The sequence below is a fragment of the Falco rusticolus genome, chromosome W (assembly GCF_015220075.1).
Source record: "Falco rusticolus isolate bFalRus1 chromosome W, bFalRus1.pri, whole genome shotgun sequence".
NCBI classification, from domain to species: domain Eukaryota; kingdom Metazoa; phylum Chordata; class Aves; order Falconiformes; family Falconidae; genus Falco; species Falco rusticolus.
The window spans coordinates 23,521,535-23,542,687 of NC_051209.1; positions in this window are offsets into that span (position 1 = coordinate 23,521,535).

Here is a 21,153-nt window from a genome sequence, read left to right on the forward strand (position 1 = left end):
AGAGACAGAAAGTATCGCACGACATCGATGTAACTAAACATTTGACTAAGGTGTTGTTTACCTTAAACTATCTCTCCCTTATGGAGGATAGAGAGGGACCACCTGTTGTTATACATCACCAAACAGCACGAGGGAACCAAACAACTACAGTTCCTGGTTTGAATGTTTTGTATAAAAATATGGCTTCAGGCGTATGGGAAGGACCTAATCCGGTGTTATTTATCGGTAGAGGTTATTTTTGTATCTCCACGGATAAAGGACCTATATGGGTCCCTAGCAAGTTTGTGCGACCTGTATGTCAAGATCAGAAGACAGAAGAGAAGACTCAGAGCAAGCAGACGGAATGAACTGTCTATGTTGTAAGGGATGTAACCCGCGGGTATTGTGCCAATGTATGCTATGTGGGGTAAAATGGTTCTGTAAGCCAAAGCTAAAATGTAAATGGTGTAAAAAGTGTATGTGTTTGATTAGTAACTGGGCATGAAGCAAGAGAAAGCATACGGCTAGTGCAATACCATGCTGATTGGAGACAGTATACATCATCAGAATCTGTGAAAGCACAGATATGTGGTGTGGAGTATAGCCAAAAAAAAAAAAATATGTGGAAATTGCAGGAGTAAACATGTTTGAGTGGTGGACTTGGTTTATGGTCTTGATGAATAAGAATATACGAAGGTTAGCGTGCTGGGGAGAGAAACAATTTAATCTTACATCGCAGATTTTAAGTTCGTTATTGCTTGATGTAGGTAGTGTTAGGCATGCTACGTTACAAAATAGAGCTGCAATAGATTTTTTGTTATTAGCACATGGACACAGGCGTGAGGATTTTGAAGGGATGTGTTGTATGAACCTTTCCGATCATTCCATATCGATGCACAAGATGTTGTCACAACTGCAGGGAAACACGAAGCATATTCTTGCTGATGATAATCCCTTCGATGAATGGTTGAGAGGATTGGGGATAACAGGTTGGTTAAAGACGTTATTGATGGAAGGAATACGCTTTGTTATAAACATTGCTGTAATGTTTTTAATTTTTGGCTGTTTATTTTCTTGTTTGAAGAAAGGTTTAACATCTATTGTGAAACAGATATGGGTTGTCCAAAAAGAAAAAGGGGGATATGTAGAGGGATTTTTAAAGGACCGAGGACATATGTTACCATTGTCCGGGTTGGACAACCCAGGCCTGTTAGTTGAAGCTGCAGAGCAACTTTAACTTGTCCAGGGAACAAGCAGGGTGAGAAAGAAAACAAGCTATGCACAAACAAGAAGCCAGGTGCAGAGCAAGTCCTGGGAACCACGGAATCAACACACTCTGATAAGCACACTCTGATCAGGCGCCTGCAGCATGCCCACCAATCGGCGACACGGAAGCCCGCGTGCCCAGAAACTTTTATCCAATCACCTGTGTGTAGAGTCGGGTGAGCAGTCGGTTTAAGTTATAAATATGACCTGTTTGTTTAATAAAGTGAGCACGGCATGTAGCCGTATTGGTGTGTTTGTCGTGACTTGGCCAACTCTCCCCGGGGGACCCTCTTCGTTACATTTCTTGGAAGAGTTATATATATTAATTAATTTCCCAAGAATAGGTTGTACTATGTGAATTAAGCATCACCCATGCTCCTTAGAGGTATTTAAGACAACTTCTGGGGGTCTCAAACAATAGTTGTCCCTCTAGTTACAGCTGTCCAAGAATTGAACCTCAGTTTGCTTTCCCTATATGAACTTCTCTTGACCACAGTTCAACTTCTTTTGGAAAGTTTGGTTTCAGATCCGGCTTTGCAAGAAGATCTTTTGTTTTAGTTCCTTCTTGGAATTATTGATTAACCTTCCCTTAACAATATAATGTTGCACAACTACTGTTTGATGGTAATTTTCCATAGTGATTATACTGAAACAAACAATACATCGTGTTGCAGATTGTCTTAAAGTTTTACTGAATCTTTCTGTATTTTGTGTTTGTTTGTGAAACAGTTAACTATAGGAACATCTTGATTTTAAGAAGCCAGCCTCTGCGTTAGCATTATATTAACACTTATTAACCAATGATGTATGGGTTGTTGTGCTACTTGTCATTTGAAGCTGTGTTACTTGAAGCCCTTATTCTCTAGACCATAACCAGAGCACCTAGGTTCTATTGTATATAGGATGAGTTATTGGACAGCTTGGCAAGGCAGATATCCAGCCATCCAACTTGGCAACAAATTTTACCTTTAAGGTGTCCCAAAGTGAACTACCTTCATTATAATACTAAAAATCACACCCACAGGTCAAGAAGACCCTTGACCAGGTGAAGACCCTTCCTCTGCACAAGCGTAGTAACAGAAGAGGATGACACAGCAGATATTATAATTATATGCAAATTACCAAACAATCATTGTAACTGGGAGTGTACACCTTGTAATTTTTCTGTATAAATGTGATGGTGAAATCAGCATAGGTGTGCTTGATTTGTGGAGATTCCACCGAGCACCCAGCACTGCAATAAAGGAGTGCCTGCTTCTTAATACTACATTGGTGTTAAGAGGTTTTATTCCCAATTTCGGTGACAATGGCAAAAAGACTAATACAAGGGGAAAATATAAATTCTTCTGTCATGGCCGGCAGCCAAGCACCATGCAGCTGCTCACTCACTCCCCCACCCAGAGGGATGGGGAAGAGGATCAGAAAGGAATGTAAAACTCAAGGGTTGAGATAAGAACAATTTAATAGGTAATGCAAAAGCTGCGCATGCAAGCAAAGCAAACAAGAAATTCATTCACTACTTTCCATGGGCAGGCAGGTGTTCAGCCATCCCCAGGAAAGCAGGGCTCCATCACACATAATGATTACTCGGGAAGACAAACGCCATAATGCCAAATGTCCCCACCTTCCTTCTTCCCCCAGTTTATATACTCAGCATGATGTCATATGGTATGGAACACCTCTTTGGCTAGCTTGGGTCACCTGTCCTGGCTGTGTCCCCTCCCAATTTCCTGTGCCCCTCCAGCCCTCTGGCTGGCAGGGCCCAAGAAACTGAAAAGTTCTTTTCTTAGTATAAACATTACCCAGCAACAACTAAAAACATCAGTGTGGTTATCAACATTTTTCTCACATCAGAGCCAAAACACAGCACCATACTAGCTACTGAAAAGAAAACTATCCCAGCTGAAACCAGGACATCTTCCCTTATACAGTCTCAAAGGGGCAATTTGATACAAGAATTATCTACTTTAAAGTTATCAAGAAAGAATTTGTAAAAGAGAGGATGTTAATCAATCCTTACAAACAGTTAACAAGACATGGCCTTGGGAGAAGGAATAGATACCATAAATACCTCAAGCTAAGAAATAACAAGATAAGCTCAAGGAAAACCAAATGGTTTATGAGACCAAACAGAAAATTACTGGAACTATGGGTAAACTATCCTAATTAGCATACTAAAAGATCCACCCTCAAAGCCCCCTACTAACAAAGTGAAAAAAGAGAACACTGTACCTTTAAATGGAGACAAGGCTTGTAAGACCAAATGAGAATTAAGTGTGACTAAACGTAATTGTGAACATTTTACCATGTGTTAAGAGGTGTGCTAGCTTTGTGGATTTACCACCTAGCACCCATCTCTGTGCAGACATGCAATAAACAAATATCTGGGCTCTATGTGTGGATCAGCTCTTGCACACTGGGTGAAGAACCCAGATTTGGGATAATATGCCTCTTAAAAATGCTTACGGCTGCTGTGCCTTAAAATGATAGGAGATGGTGAAAAGCGATGGAAAAATGGTGGAAATGTTGTCTGGGTCAGAAGGACAGTTTATAAAACAAGTTCCTGCCTTATCTGCAGAGATTATGTCTCTTCTCAAGTGTCAAAATTATTTTCTCCCTCCTGGTTTTACAGAGAGAACGTTGGTTGGATCTGCAGAGATGCAGTTCTCAGGCTTGGTACTTTCCCACCAGAGGCAGGTATGTCCCATAATTAGTGCCTCCTCTGGGCCTCTTCTGGAGGAGGATTGCAGTTTGCCAGCATATTTGAAACAGCTCTCCATGTCATTGGGAGTGCTCCTGTTGTCTAAACTCCTGAATTATAGAACTCTGATTTAGTGTCTAACTATGTTAAACAAATATGTGCACATAGTTTAGTGAAGCTGACCCACTCTCTAACGTCATCAAAACTGATGAATGAAAGGACTTCTAATGAAGGGAGTCAACCTTGGGAAAAAAAGAAGAGATGGGGAAAAGAACATCATTACTTAAATCAGGGGTCCTCAAACTATGGCCCACGGGCCGGATATGGCCCCCCAGGGTCCTCAATCCGGCCCCCTGTATTTACAGACACCACCCCCCCCGCCGGGGGTTGGGGGGGGAAACCAAGCAGCCTCAGATGACCTCCTGCCACTTCATCCGCACACCGGCCCCCTGTTTAAAAAGTTTGAGGACCCCTAGTCTAAATTATGCAGACAGAAGCCTCCAAGTATGAAACTTCTGACTGCAAGAGGAGACAGGCTGATAAGGTGTTGCAATCAACAGAAAATTAGTTGAAAGTAGGACAAAGGTAATTGTGGTAATGGGAGATGGCAACCTGCAATGCAAATAGCCACACACACACCCAAGAGGGCAAAACCCAGCTTGGGGAGCATGCATAGTTAGTAAAAAACTTCAGTAGTGCTATATGAGATTGCACACACTAATTTGCATTAGAATCGAGAAACCTGTAACCAATCTTGTGTGTGAATGAAAATGAATATTCAATGTACTATGAATATGCAAGTACTCTATTGTATATAATGTGTACCCTTGAGTAACTTGGTGAGCGTGTTAGGAGGAAAAATCCCCCATGCACCCAGCACTGCAATAAATCAATGTCAGCTTTCTAAACTATAATTTGGTTTGGAGAGTTTTTGAGGTTATGATTTTTGGTAACACTCCCATAAAAGTATTCTAGCTTGTTAAAACATCCAAAATTAAATATGTGTCTGCCAGACAGAGGATCATCCCAGATAAAGATGAAAAATGCCTTAAATCAGAGAGTCTGTCTCCATGCTAAGGTAGGATATAGCTCTCAACAGATACACATCTCTGTTATGCTTTTTGATTTCTCTTCAGGATGCATGCCAAAGGCTTTTTTCATAAACCCAGAGAAGGATCTATGCAAGAGAAATTCCAAAACAGCATCAGGGAAGAGTACGCTTTTTTTCTTCCCTCTCATTATTTCCTCACATCAAACAATTCATTGACTTTAATTGTGCTCACCTTGGACAAATAAGCCTGGCAAATTTGAAGACCATTTTATTATTAGTTAGGTGAGTTTACTTGCCAAGCATACTTTCCCAAGATCTCTGAACATGCTACTCATCAGTCACTAACAAAGGGCCCATTCACACAAGAGCTACCAAATGGGTTTGCAACACAGTTCAGAACTGACCCTGGGTGAGAGCTTTCAGAACTCCCCTCTGTCTGCTGCTGTGGCATCCATGGTCATCTACCATTAAGGAGGGTGCTTAAGTCTCAGTAAGGGGAGGACTCACCTAAAGGAAGGCTTAAATGGAATTGCAATGTCTTGGAACAAAATTGCAATCCAAAAAGTTCCTATTCTCCCAAGGTATTTCAAACTCTGCTCCTTCAGGTGTCCAGATCTGATACACATCAAGCAGTCCCTCTTACTTCTGTGTGCAGGTGGTAGATGTTCCCTCTCTAATTTAAAAACTCCTGAAATAGGAGACACATTTTCAGCTCCATCTTCAGCCCAGGGATGTTTACTGGCTGTTTCCTGTTTTCCTATGTAGTGCCCCAAACACCAGAGCGTTGGAGGGCAGGAAGACATTGTCCTGCTTTCTGGCTGAAGCTGGATCCAAGAGCTGAAAATACAATTAAGTCCAAGAATTTACGGAAGAGAGGGTGAGTCTGTAGTGGTTAGGAGATAAGGCTTAAATAAGGCTTTTCAGGGTGAAGAAGGAATTCAACCCGAGTGCTGCTCTCTCAGATATGGAGGTGGGTCCTTGTTGCAGTTTATCCCCAGCCAGCAACTCATTCCCTTTACGGTGGGATGGGGAAGGGAATCAGAAAAGTAAAAGTGAGAAAAATCATGGGTTGAGATAAAGACAGTTTTATAGGTAAAGCAAAAGCCACGCACTCAAGCAAAGCAAAACAAGGAATTAATTCACCACTTTCCACAGGCAGGCAGATGTTCATCTATCTCCAGGAAAGCAGGGCTCCATCACGTGTAACAGTTACTTGGGAAGACAAATGCCGTTACTCTGAACGTCCTCCCCTTCCTTCTTCCCCCAGCTTTATATGCACTGAGCATGACATCATATGGTACGGAATATCCCTTTGGCTAGTTTGGGTCACCTGTCCTAGCTGTGTCCCCTCCCAACTTCTTGTGCACCCCCAGCCTACTCACTGGGGGTGTAGTATGAGAAGCAGAAAAGGCCTTGACTTTGTGCAAGCACTGCTCAGCAATAATGAAAACATCCCTGTGTTATCAACACTGTTTTCAGCACAAATACAAAACATAGCCCCATACCAGCTACTGTGAAGAAAATTAACTCTATCCCAGCCAAAATCAGCACATCCCTTTACCAGGAAAACCCCTCAGTTTGTCCTCTAAGGTTTTGAGCCTATGCTGCCCCCCCCCCCAGTGCTGCAGGAGGCAGAGTGCCTGCCAAGCAGCCACAAGGCTCTTGCCTGAAAATACTCCCAAGGCAGTTAGTGGTAGTGTGGGGGAGTGCCACTGAGGCACATCTACACTTCTGCTCTTCCCCAGCGACTGATGGACACACTCAGAGAAACTATTTGAAACTGAGTGCAAGTTAACTTGTTGGTAAAAAGCAAAACCTCTCATCACTCAGTGTGATGAGATGAACCACGTTGTGCCTTTTGACCAAGCCAGCCAGAGTCATACAGCTGCAGACTGGACTGTGAATGCGTACACAGACCTGAGTGATGTGGCCACATTGTTTGGTCTCTTCCAGCGAAGAATTAAGGGCTTGCTCTTGCCTCGTGCTGCTGATGGTGCAGGGCCCTTGTCACATGCCAGTCCAAGACCAGAGTGAGGTTCTGCTTGTATTCTTGGGAACAGAATTAAGACTCAAAATGGAGTCAAGAGCCAAGGAACTTTATTTGCTCAACAACAGGTTTGCAAATGCAAAGGAGAGAGCGAGAGAGAAAGTCAGAAAGGAAGGAAAGAAAGAAGGAAAGAATGAAAGAGCTCACAGCAATAGCTACCAGCCCGGAGCTGCAGCATCCCGACAGTCCAATTCATTTCTAAGTCCAGTTGGGGAACATTCCATCCGATTATGGTTGGTTCTGTTCTTTTATAGGGTTTTCACGAGCTGTTCTGCTTAACCACACCTTCCACCTGGCGGTGGTGTGCATGCCCAATACCATCAGGTGGTCCTCAGAGGTCTCCAGGCCCCTCGATCCCCCCAAGCCTGGGTTTGGGTGCATGCACAGGGCTTTAGTTAAGTTTCTCAGGATTAGCTCCCTCTGTTGCTCCATGGTGTCAGTCAGTGGGTTTCCTGCCATAACAATGTTGAGACAAACATCTGCTGTGGCAATGGTGGTTCTCACCGACGCAGTCACTTACAGACCTGCAACTCTGCACCTGCCTGCTGGCTCTCCCATTCCCCTGCCTGTGGCTGCTCCCAGCACCCGCCTCCTCCCGCAGCCTCCATGGCCACCTTGCATGCAAGGACAAGTGCAAGTTTTGCTCCCACCTGTGTCAGTATGCAGTTCATGACCTGCCAAGGTTTCACACACATCAATTGCGTGCTACACCAAAACTGAGCCAAGAAAATTGAGACAAGAAGCTTCCATCCCTTCTTCAGATCACTGTACCTCCACTGGAAAAGGGAAAGCAGTTTTATTCCCCTAGCCAATACACCAGGCCCGTCCTTCCCAGGCATGTTCTTTGCTGCTCTGGGCACACTATGAAAGAAATTCAGAGGTGGTGTGGGAAAATCACTTGGGGGGGGGGGGGATTAGAGAAAACTGGGGCCTAATAGAAGCATAGTATTACAAAAAGCTTTTTAGGGTAAAATACAGCTATCGCTTTCAGGATGGTTGGCATGCACGGAATCTACATCACCACAGTTCCCTAAGCAACACATCCTGCCAGCCCAGCACAATGTGATAGGAGTAACGGAGGATGGAGCAGAGTGGAGACACCCCACTCCACAGCCATGCTCTGTTGTGCTCCCTGCAGGAATGGGAACTTGATGGCACCACACAGCTGATAAACTGCATACCACTTGTCACATGAGGAATCCATGAGATGTCCGTGGCTGAGCCAACCATTGTGGCGAAATGACTTTCCTCAGATGAAATAAACTCATTGTAATACTAACACACACCTCCATCTCAAAGTTACCTGCCTCCAAGGTACTACTACACCTCAACTGGGCACACGATACCAGTTAGTAACAACAATAGGTATGACTAGAATCACTCAAGCTCCACCTAAATGTGATGGAAATGGACTAGTCCTGGACTGAAATAAGTCCAGACAGGGGGGAATTGTTGTCTAAACTCGCGGATTACCCAACTCTGCTTTAATGTTCACAAAGCTAGGTCAAACTGACCCACTCTCTAAGTTATTCTGAATGAAGGGACTTCTAATCAAGGTAGCCAGCCTTGGGAAGGATGAGAAACAAAGAACAGATGGTGAAAAGAACACCATTATCTAAGTTACACAGAAAGAAGCCTTCAAGTGAGGGAAGTTCTGGCTATGAGAGGAAGCAGGATGATAAGGTATTGCAGTCCATTGACAGCAACAGAAAATTAGTGGAAAATAGGACAAAGATAATTGTGGTAGTGGGAGATCACAACCTCCGACTCAAATAGCCCCCCAAAAGAGGGCAAAACCCCGCTTGAGGAGCATGTGTAGTCAGTAGAGAACTTCAGTAGTGCTATCTGAGGATGCGTACTAATTTGCATTAGAATTGAGAAACTTGTAACCAATCCTGTGTATGACAAATGAATGTGCAATGTAATACAAAGTATAAAAAGTGGACAGATGAGGGGAGAAGTCAGGGAAGACTCTATCATAACTTCTGTGATCAGTCAACGGGCTGAACCTGTCTTCTCCCCCATAGGGACGCCTATTGGGTAAGAAATGTATCTTATAAGCACTAAATAACTAACTCATGCTAGCTGTTATTAGTGATTATAGTTTGGTCGTATATCACTTCAAGCTTGTTTTTTCAGACAATCCCTATCACCGGCATTCACAAACCTTAATTTGTCACGATTTTATATTGATAAAGAGTGTTATTCTATAAGTTGTTAGTTTTAGTCCTTTGTGGGCGTTAGCAGTCGCCTGCAGCGGGTAACATATTTGAATAAAGTGGGCAAACCCGCTGAGGGGTCCCCCTTATGCTGTTGGTGCGTTTCCCTGAACAAGGCAGTTGAATTGTCCTCCGATCCAGCAGGGACTGTTCAGTGAAGGGTCCCTATAATGGGACACTCACAGACTGGTTGACCACAAGGGTCTTGGCTTTCCTGGGGTGCTGATAGACAGATCAAACACTAGGGGTTCAGAGAATCTTTCCCCCTTTCATGTGACACATACATATGCATTATATTTCTATGACATCCTGTTCATATTTGATTATTTCCCGGAATTCCTTTACATTATTCCTTTCTTCCTTTGCATGTGCGTTGTCTTCTGAATTGAGTCAAAGGGTTGCTTTTGCAACCACTGACCCAAATCCATTTCTAGATACTTTGTGGCCTGGTTGTCTTAGTCCTCTTTTTCGATGTTTTCTTGGCAAAACCTTCCAAGTTTTCATGAGATTTAATTAGTTCTTTCATCCTAGATGTTCCTTCAAGATTCATTTAGTTGTTCTTTCTTATTCCAGATGTTCTTTTCAAATTGGATCATAAATCTCTGTACAATACTAGGCCTCCTTGATCACGATCTTAATAATTATACTAATACAAGGACTTCTTGATTACAGTCTAATGGTTGGACTAAAGTTATATATAAACTAAGGTTATACATTCAACTTCTGGTATCACTGGTATCAGTAATTTGAAACTTTTTTGGATTTTCTTTGCTGGACTTTGTTTCTATTGGATTTTTTTTGCCATTCTTTGTCTCATTAGGATTTTGTTTAAGATTTGGCTATCTGATTTTGAAAACTTTGTAACATGGGGACTGAACATTTTACTGGGGGGGGGGTTCTTAAGAGTGCTCCATTGTGTTGTATATTAAGATATTGGAGCAAGTTTGGGGGTGACCCCCTCACTCGTAAAAAATTGGTATAATATTGTAATCACTGGTGGCCCTTGTATACCCTAGATGATCAGGAGAAATGGCCTAAGAATCAAAGTATAAACTATAATGCAGTATTGCAATTAATGCTGTTTTGTAGATACAAAGGAAAATGGGATGAGATGCCATATGTGAATTTGATCTTTGCATTCTGGGATAATTATGATACACGTAAGGAGTGTGGCTTGGTTGCTCAATTTGGTGTATTAGCACTAGAGGCAGAAAATAAGAAACCACCTAAGTGTTGTTGTTCGGCATGTAGCATCGGTAAGCAATGCAACAAATATAAAGAGAGATGGGCAGAGAAAGAAGAGGAGGATGTTGTCATGTTGGTCAGACCAGGAAGGAGCAATGAGGCAAGGAGAAATGAGCAAGAGGATTCCGGCAAGGAGGAAGGTATCAGTCCGGTGGCAGGTAGCACTAGGTGGGGAAATGCTGGGAACATACCAAGCATCCTTCAGGCAGGCAGTAGGACCAGCAGGACCAGTTTGGGTAAAAGTGCCATTTTCAGTATCAGATTTAAAGGCCTGGAAGGAGATGGCTGGTGTATATAGAGAGGACCCCGAATGGGTAGCAAAGGTTATGGAGACTGTAATTGAAAATCAGGATCCGGATTGGAAAGATCTGCAAGTTATTTAAAATAACTTGGTGTCTTATGAAGAAAGAAGAATTATTATGACTATAGCTTAAGAGGAGCCAGAGCAAGTGCATGTTTAAGTCTCACAAGCATGATGGATAGAGGATCATTTTCCCTCCAACAACCCTAATTGGGATCCCAACATCCATGCTCAAAGATTGTTATTAACTGAGTCTTTCTTTGAAAGACTAATGGAGAAAATATACTGATTTGAATTCAGAAAATGAGACAGATGCTGTCTCGCTAGTTCACATATTTATGGGACAACCTAGTGCAGACATAAAATGAAAGTTACAGAAGCTAGAGGGGTCAGATGCCCGTTCATTGGATAAAATGTTAGAAAACGCCTGGAAAGTATATAATAATAGGGAAAAGGTGGAAGAGAGAAAACAGAGAAATGAAAAGCTGAAAGACAGTAAGATACTGGCAGCAGCTATAGCCCAGGAAACTAGTAGGGTTAGAGGGCTGAGCCATCAGGGCCTGAGGCGAAGAAGGTTTCCTGGTGGAGCACTAAGGGCCAGGATACCATTACAAAAGGATCAGTGTGCTTTCTGCAAGCAGAAAGGGCACTGGAAAAGGGAATGTCCACAAGTTGGCAGGGCCTTGAGGAAATGCTGAGGCAGTCTGTTAACATGATGTTAGACTCAGACTGAGGAGGACTGGGGGAAGAATTGGAACTTATCCAAACAGACCCCCTGGTTATAGCAAAGTTGGGGAATGAGGTAATACAGTTTTTAGTAGACACATGAGCTACCTATTTAGTATTGAATGCATGCAAGGGAAATTTGAGCAAACAAAGCATGTCAATTATTGGTGCCACAGGGCAGAAAGAAAATCGGCTGTTTTTCCAGCCTTTGAAGTTTGGAATTGGGAAAAGGGTGTTAACCCATCAATTTCTCTACATACCAGATTGCCCTATACCACTATTAGGACAGGACATACTATGTAAATTGAAGGCACAAATCTGTTTGAAAAAGGGAGAATACAGATCCATATTCCTGAAAATAAAGCTTTGGATGCCCAAGTTTTTGTTATAAAAGGAAGCCGAATTAGAGAAGATACCAGAAGAAATTGAAAATGCTGCAACACATCTTGTATGAGCTTCAGGAACACCAAGGTGATCCTGAGTGGTGGAACCAGTAATCATCCAGTTGAAATCAAATGCCAAACCAGTAAGACAAAACCAGTATCCAATTAAATTAGAAGTCAGGAAAGGATTAGAGCCATTAATGGAACAATTCATAAATTTTGGATTACTAAGAGAATGCCAATCAAAGTATAACACTCCAATATTACCAGTCAGGAAACCAAATTCAGAAGAATATAGACGGGTCCAAGATTTAAGAGCTATAAATCAAATTGTGCAAGATGTCCACCCAGTGGTAGCAAACCTGTATACCCTCTTGACCACCCTGAAGGAAACAGATAAATGGTTTACTGTATTAGATTTAGAAGATGTGTTCTTTTGCCTACCTCTAGCGGCTGTGAGTCAAGAATTGTTTGCTTTTGAATGGGAAAGCCCTAAGACTTGTAGAAAACCCCAATTATGCTGGACCGTGTTACCACAAGGATTTGAAAATAGTCCTGCAATCTTTAGAAATGAATTAGACAAAGAGTTGGAAAGCTGTCAAAGGATGTATGAAAATGTCACCTTGCTACAATATGTAGATGACATACTGCTAGCAACCAGTAATAAAGAAGATTCTATAGAAATGACAGTAGACCTCCTAAACTTTCTGGGGCTAGCGAGGTACAAAGTATCCAGAAAAAAGCCACAGATCACTCAAGACATAGTAACATATTTGAGATTTACAATTTCCCAGGGCCAGTGTAGTCTCAGAACTGAAAAAAAAGAAGTCAAAGAAAAAAAGAAATTAAAATCCCAGAACCCAAATCAAAACAAGAGTTTAGAGCATTCCTTGGAATGGCTGGATAGTCACCTATGGATAATGAATTTCAGACTCATTGCCAAACCTTCATATGAAGCTGTACGAGGAAATGGAAAACTCCTTATCTGGACTTAGGAGTGCAGAGATGCATTTACTAAATTGAAACGGACTTTAATGAGTGCTCCAGCTCTAAGCCTCCTGAATTTAGAAAAACCATTTGAACTATTAGTGCATGAAAGATTACACATTGCCTTAGGAGTGTTGGCCCAGAGACTGGGATCATGGAAAAGACTCGTGGGGTACTTTTCAAAACAGCTAGAGCAGGGGTCCTCAAACTACAGCCTGCGGGCCAGATACGGCCCCCCTGGGTCCTCAATCCGGCCCCCGGTATTTACAGACACCCCCCCGCCCCCCCCGCCCCCCCCCGCCGGGGGTTGGGGGGGGAAACCAAGCAGCCACAGATGACTTCCTGACAATCTGCGTGCCAGCCCCCTGTTTAAAAAGTTTGAGGACCCCTGAGCTAGACAATGTCAGCAAAGGATGGCCAACCTGTCTCCGAGCAGTGGCAGCTACAGTACTACTGATCCAATAGGCCCAGAAACTGACACTTGGGCAAAAATTAACTGTACTCATACCCCATGCAGTTACAATGGTTCTGGAACAGAAAGGAGGACACTGGATGTCACCAAGCCAAATGCTAAAGTATCAAGCCATCTTTTTAGAACAAGATGATGTGGAACTGAAAGCAACCATCATCCTGAATCCTGCAGCCTTCCTCACTACTGATCCTAGTGGAAAAGAAGAACTGACTCATAATTGTTTACAGATGATGGAACAGATATACTCTAGCCAAGTGGACTTGAAAGACATGCCATTAGAAAACATAGACTGGAACTTGTTTGTAGATGGTAGTAGCTTTGTGAGAAATGGGACCCGAAGAGCAAGTTACGTGGTGGCAACTATCAAAGAGATTATAGAAGCCAAAGTTCTATCATCTAACATATCAGACCAAAAGGCGGAGCTCATAGCCTTGGTAAGAGCGTTGGAGCTGTCAAAAGATAAGGCTGTTAATATATGGGCAGATTTGAAATTTGCCTTTGGAGTGGTCCATGCTGATGGGGCCATTTGGAAAGAAAGAGGACTTTTAACCTCTCAAGGATCCCCAGTCAAATACAGGTCAATGATCCAACAATTATTACAGGCAATAAATTTATCTAGACTGGTGCCAATTATGCATTGTAAAGCGCATCAATTTGGAGATAGTCTGGTGCATATAGGAAACCAAATGGCAGATAAAGCAGCGAAAGAAGCAGCTGAAAGTCAAGTATTGCTAGTCCTGCCAGAAAAAGTCCAGAGGTTAGGACCCAAGAGCCCACAGTATACATCAGAAGACAATCAATTGGCTAATTTATGAAAGGCAACCAAAAAACAAGAAGGATGGTGGGTGATTCCTTTGCATCAAGTAATAGTTACACAGGAAATTATGCATTAATTGGTTAATAGAAAACACCAAGAAACTCATTGGATAGGGGCCCACACTTCATAGCAAAAGCAGTTCAAATTTTAGCTAAAATATTAGGGGTAAAATGGGATCTCCATAGCCCGTGGAGACCTCAGTCAAGTGGGAAAGTAGAAAGAATGAATCAAAGCCTAAAGAGACAGATGAGTAAAATTTGCCAAGAAGTTCAGATAAGGTGGCCAGATGCTTTACCCTTAGCATTGCTACGAATGTGCATCCAGCCTAAAACTAAAGAGAAAGGTTTTTCTTTTGAAATGTATGGTAAACCTTATCAGGTGACAGAAACAGGAGTGAACCCCAAAGTCGTAGGGAGACACTACCTAAAAGAGTAAGTTATTTCTCTAGGAAAGGTCCTGTCCTCTCTCAACAGGTATGTCACTGTGAGCGTACCTCTATCCCTAGATGTGTGTACATCAATACCAACCTGGAGATTGGGTTTATCTGAGAAAGTAGTCAGATGAACCATTGAAAGAGAAGTGGAAAGAACCTTCCCAGATTTTACTCACCACCTACGCTGCTGTCAAGCTTGAAGGAATCACTCCATGGATACATCATAGCAGGGTTAAGACAGCTGCATCGCCAGAATGGACTGTCAAGCAAGGACCTTTTCACTGAAAACTAACTCAAGAATCATAAAGTTAGGTTAGGTCTCCTGCAATATTGCTAGGAAGCATGAAAGTTAATGACTGGAATAAGACCCTATATAGATATGGATTTTATACAGGGAGGTTTGAGTTTGCTAGCTGTCTCTTCTTTGAAGACACTTGTTTAAACATGTTTTACAAATGTATAGAATTTTGTCTGTTATGTGGTATGATAAATTCTCAAATTCGGTGGGATCAGGAGGACTCATGTGATATGGAGAAATAATGTGAAATGGGGATAATGGACATGGATTGTGATTGTATGTGTCTGCTTAAGGAATGTGGGTATGGTGACTAGTCATGGGTGCGGTGACAACTACAGTTTTGAGGAGACGCCTGTCCCTCCTCCTCTAACAAAGGGGCTATTTAAAAGAGAATGAGAAAAGATGAGAGACATTCAAATGCTATCTAGAGGGAGGGAGTGCTAAGTCTCCTTGCTGGAAAAGATTGGGTGGTCACAATCACCTGAAGAAGATCGGGTGGTCACAAGGACATGAATCACCTGAAGAAGATCGGGTGGTCACAAGGACCTACAATCACCTACAAACCTGCAAGACCACCACATTCCAGGAAACGGACTGATAAGCTAATTAACATACGAAGCGGGGTTTAGGTAACGAATATGTATAGGCGTTAATTGAATATTCATTTGTTCATTGTATAAATGTGAGATGGTTGGTCACTTCGGGTATGCACGCTTGTGGAGGAGCGATCCCCCGTGCATCTGCGTGCAATAAACATACCTACTTTATAACTTTCGAGTTATAGAGTCTAATTCCGCATGTCACATGGACACAAAATACTTATTTGAAATGCTGGAAAGACTGATGAAGGTTGTTAATAAGACCGAGTGTTGGGTATGTACCCATTTCCCTGAATATACTCATAAAGGAATTCCTCTAGTTGGTATCCCCATTCCATTCAGGACTAATTGGAATAACTTGTGGGTAAGACCAAAGTACACTAATTGGAATGAGATTGACCTCCAAACTTGGGCAATATTGAATCCACACTTGTCTGATGTGGAGTTTGTTACTACAAATAAAACCAAGACACATGCAAATGGAGCTCAGGTGCTGACGGGGAGGGAAGTCAAGCAGGCAAACTCAATGTGAGTGATAAAGCAAGCTTTGATTTATTACAACGCGATTATGTCTTATATACAGTTCCAGTTAATTATGCATACTAGTCATCTGCTGATTGGCTAAGCTCTAAAGGGTTACATTTTCATACGTCCTCCTACTTGCGGTTTCTGCAGTTAGCTAGCTACATATTTTTTTTCTCTCTTGTCTACGTGAATTCCTCAAAGTTATTTACAACATTAGGCACAAGGTCAGTGTGTTTTTCTCAGCTTCCTTATCAGCATGCCTCAGCATAGCTGCAAGGCCTGCTTCAGCTAACTTACGCTAACTTTGTTTCACAAAGATCTTCAAGGGAGTCATGGCCGTGATCACACAGCCATTCTGCAACACTCAGGTATTTGTGGGGCACCACCCACATTGTGATTGGTCAATGCAACTGATGAACCTGTCAGAATTAACTATAAGTACTGGAAAGTTCCATTGGGGAATGGGTGGTATTGGATATGTGGCAGTGTAGCACGAAAAGCTTTACCACCAAGATGGTCAGGCACTTGTACATTGAGAGTGTTTTTTCCCAATGTGGCTATAGCTGAGAAATTGGATAATAATCAGCAGCATCCAAACCCCCTTGCTTTCTAACCTCGCCAAAGTGAGAAGCTAGGTGCGGCTGGGTAAGGAGTCCAGTATAATAAAACTCAGTAACAGCAGACTGTTATTAAGTAAGATATCCTTTATTGCAGCGCTGGGGTAGCACTGGGGATAGCTCCTCCGTAACTGCTCCAACAATCTGACAAACTTTTAGAGACTATATACCACAAAGTTATACATATGCGTAAGATTTCCAATAGCTCATTTACATATAAATGAGATGTCCTGGAACTCATTAACATATGCAAATGCCTGGTCCACATGTGCAATTGCCTTCCTTGGTGGTCTTTGGGGTCTTCAGATGAAGGCTTGTAGTTTTCTTCACTGTGCCCACTGACTGACCTTTACTTCTGTGCAAACTCAGTTCTGGGATCAGTAGACCATATCCTTCAAGGTGATTGTTACCAATTCTCTTGTAACTTTCTTACCTCTATGGTCCTGTGTATCTGTTCTCAAGATTGAGTTGTCTACCATGAGATTATCCTGGTCCCCCCTTATTTTACACCCATCCCTTATCTTACAACCATCCTGAGCCTCTTTTGTTGAACTAAATATCTAAGGTACTCACAACATCTTCCTTGGTTTCGGGGGCTTAACCCTTTCACCAGTTACAACAGCCAGAGAATATGTTTTCCATTAGCACCTCCCTTTCTTTGGGGTTTTAACTTAATGATATGGCCCTAGTCACCTAAGACTGTGTTCATCACCTCAGCTATCCAGTCTGCCTTCTGCAAGGTGGCAAAACCCAAGTGATCTCGTGTACTTCCTGTGAAAAAACTAGAGACATTTGAAGTACCATCAAGATTTATCAATTGTGCCTCATAAAGAGTTCTTGCAATTATAGTCAGAGAGAAGTTTTAGTCTCATATTGTTATGGTTTAACCCTAGCCAGCAACTAAGACACACACAGCTGCTTGCTCACTCCCCCCACAGTAGGATGGAGGAGAGGATCAGAAAAGTAAAAGTGAGAAAATTGATGGGTTGAGATAAACACAATTTAAAAGGTAAAGAAAAAGCCACACACACAAGCAAAGCAAAACAAGGAATTAATTCACTGCTTCCCATGGACAGGCAGGTGTTTAGAGCCATCTCCAGGAAAGCATGGCTCTATCAGACATAAGTTACTTGGGAAGACAAATGCCATCACTCCAAATGCCCCCCCCTTCCTTATTCCCCCAACTTTATATGCTGAGCATGATGCCATACGGTATGGAATATCCCTTTGGTTAGTTGGGATCAGCTGTCCCAGCTGTGTCCCCTCCCAACTTCTTGTGCAACCCCAGACTACTCACTGGTGGGGTGGTATGAGAAGCAGAAAAGGCCTTGACTTTGTGCAAGCACTGCTCAGCAATAATAAAACATCCCTGTGTTATCAACACTGTTTTCAGCACAAATGCAAAAGGTAGCCCTGTACCAGCTATTGTGAAGTGAATCAACTCCATCCCAGCCAAAACCAGCGCACATATCTAACTCAGTGGTAACAATATTAAAATGTATTTTTGCAGCAACACCCTCCCCCCTTGTTTTCCAGCAATATTTAAAAGGAAATGTAAACTGATGGCAATGCCTGTCACCAAGGCAGCCTAATTTGTCTGTTGCCTCAGCTGTTGTGAAACAGCAACTGAAAGAAGCCTAGCCAAAAACACAAAAGGAGTCATTTGTGCTACTGACTTAAGAAACTGTCCAGAGACCTTAAAAATAAATAAAGCCCTGGGACCTTTTAACTTATTTCTCTAATTATCACCAACCACACACTGATTTCAAATCTTTATACTACACAAAACTGCCATCAGTGAAACATGGCATGGAATTAGCAGCTGAGAAAGACAGAGAAGATGAATCATGATGTATACAGTGCTACATGTAGTTAGCACTGAAAGTTGCACATTTTGCAAATGTGGATTAGCCATGCAAAATTTCAACATTCTTTCAATTACAATGCATTCACATGTTTTAACAACCTGTAGCATAAGAACAGTTCTACCAAAACCATTTTGGAGATCAAAATTCAAAGATTTGAAAGGGAATATGTATTAGAGCGTTAGAGCAATTAGCATCTTGTAAGTAATGTGTGAAGGAAGCATCTTGTGTTTAGACAAGCTGAACTGATTTCAACAAGGATTAAATTGGTTTAAAGGTATGCACACTCTGGGTCTACACTACTTAAAATTAGGCCAATTTTAAAGTCTACTAAAATCTATATGATCTGTACAAACACTTGTCTCTTGTGTTGTCTCTCCCCCCGAAGTGTAAAATGAAAGCAAAACATACATTTAAAAACACACAAGAATGAAGACTGTGTCTACATATGATACTTACTTCAGTGTGTAAGAAATGACCAAGAGGTTTGATGTATCCTTGATTCACATAAATCACTCAAGACTACCTACTTAGAATAATCAAGTCCAAAGCATGTGGTCTAGCACGATATTCTCTAAAAGAAAATTAAATATCATTGACACTAGAGCTAAGTATTGATACTAGAGGAACGTTTTCTTTTGATTTCACTTATTTTTATCATTTAAAGCTTTGTAGTTTCTTATGACAAATTCCTAAAATACATGGAGACATGCTGTCTAACAGTCATTATAAAAACTGGAAAAAATATTTAAAAACATTCCATGCATGGATTTGAATTATTAGTTTTCTTCTTTTAAAGTTTCATATAGAGGTAGTCAATTAAGTAAACCTTTAGACAAAAGTCAGTGACGGCTGACCATGTCTTGACGTGCAGAATTAAACTCCATAACTAAGGATAGGTTATAAAGCAGGTATGTTTAATTCACCGGCGGGCATCAGGGTGGATAATTCCAAAAGCACCTGCTGCCCCAATTTCTTTGTGCACGTGTGATTTAAAGTATACATTTGTACATATTCAATAGGATGTCCGAGAATAGGTTGGGTTAGGATAATTAGTCTACCAAGAAGTCATTAACATAAGTTTCCTCCCATTTGCTCTTGTGCACTGTCTCCTGGTGGGGGTCGTTGTCTCGAGTTTCTTCAAAACCAAAACCGCCAGGACAGACCACACACCCTTGTCTTCTTATCAGCACATAGAGCATCCCAGGTCCATCTTATCAGTACAAAGGGCCCCAGGACCGGGCCTAATTTGCGAAGTCATACTGTGAAGCTCCTCTTCGTACATGCAATGAGACTTTTAATTATTCTAAGTTTTACATATCCTATTAATCTAGTTATTTCTAAGCTTTCTATCAGTCTGAAAATGCAAAGTAAAAGTTATTGATCATTTTACAGACAATTAGATCAGGTTAGACTTATTAGATTGTTTAGAATAATTTCTAGTTCATCTCTGGGGTAGATCATAGTTGTAATAAAAGTGCTTGCTATCTGATTTCTAAATGTTCATCTTCTTCCATTTTTTAAGGGCTACATATCGACATCTCTACTGCTATATAGATGACAGTCTTGGGCCAAGGAATTGTTACCGAAATCTCGGAATAAAGAACTTATCAACACCAATGTGATGCAGATAAACAGACACTTCTTTATTAAAGGCCGGGTGTGTGAGTGAGTCCTCTCATGATCGACATACACCAAGTTTCAAAATCATACACCTTATATAGGACTTACTCATGCATATTCATTAAGTATTCATGCATAAATATAGTATTTCCAAAAAATCATTAATTTACTCTCTTCCCATATCCATTCTGCGCAGTAAAGGTTAGAAAGGTCCAGAAATGGGTCTGGGGTATTATTCGGGTAGGTGGTACATGAGTCGGTGGTCATGATACCCCCTGCCAGAATTACCTTTTACCTACATTCACTGTTTCTTGGCAGGTAACTACGAGTTGCTTCATTCGACTCTCCCCAGTTCCCATTAATTCTACATTCTGACATCTCAATACATTCTCCTAGGCTACATGTAAACACTGTATCCAATCATGCATTCAATCATGAAACTGTTATCTAATTTCTAATCATTCCTACTAGGTGATTCTGACCCTTGGTACGGGGCTGTACAGAGGATTTCATAGTAGCTGTCGGTTGCTATGCAAACACAAACTCCACTAAGATATTTCTTATAACTCTATATTCCTACTGAATAGTGAATGCTGTACCACTTATCTAAAGGATGGCGTACCTATGTTTAGTTAAAAGTTGGGAACTGTCCAAGGACCCTTATTGCCACATGACGAATGTACAGACTGCTAAGTCCTTGGGTTGGTTATCTTTAGAAGGGACATTTGGTCTTAGATTCCTGTTGTACATGCAACGTGGCGAAGATGAAGACTTTAAACATGGCCGCTAAGGAATAGAGTCTGCGCAGAGACAACTCCTCAAGGGCATTGCGCAGGCACAAGATATGTAAATGTATTCTCAGAATTGTAATGAATATGTAAACGATTTCTTGGAAAACTAATGAATAGGTATGAGTAGCTTGTATAAAGGAGGGACTGAAAAGTCCCCTTGGGGTGCATGACTTTGGTGGAGCGATCCCCCATGCACCCAGCGCTGCCG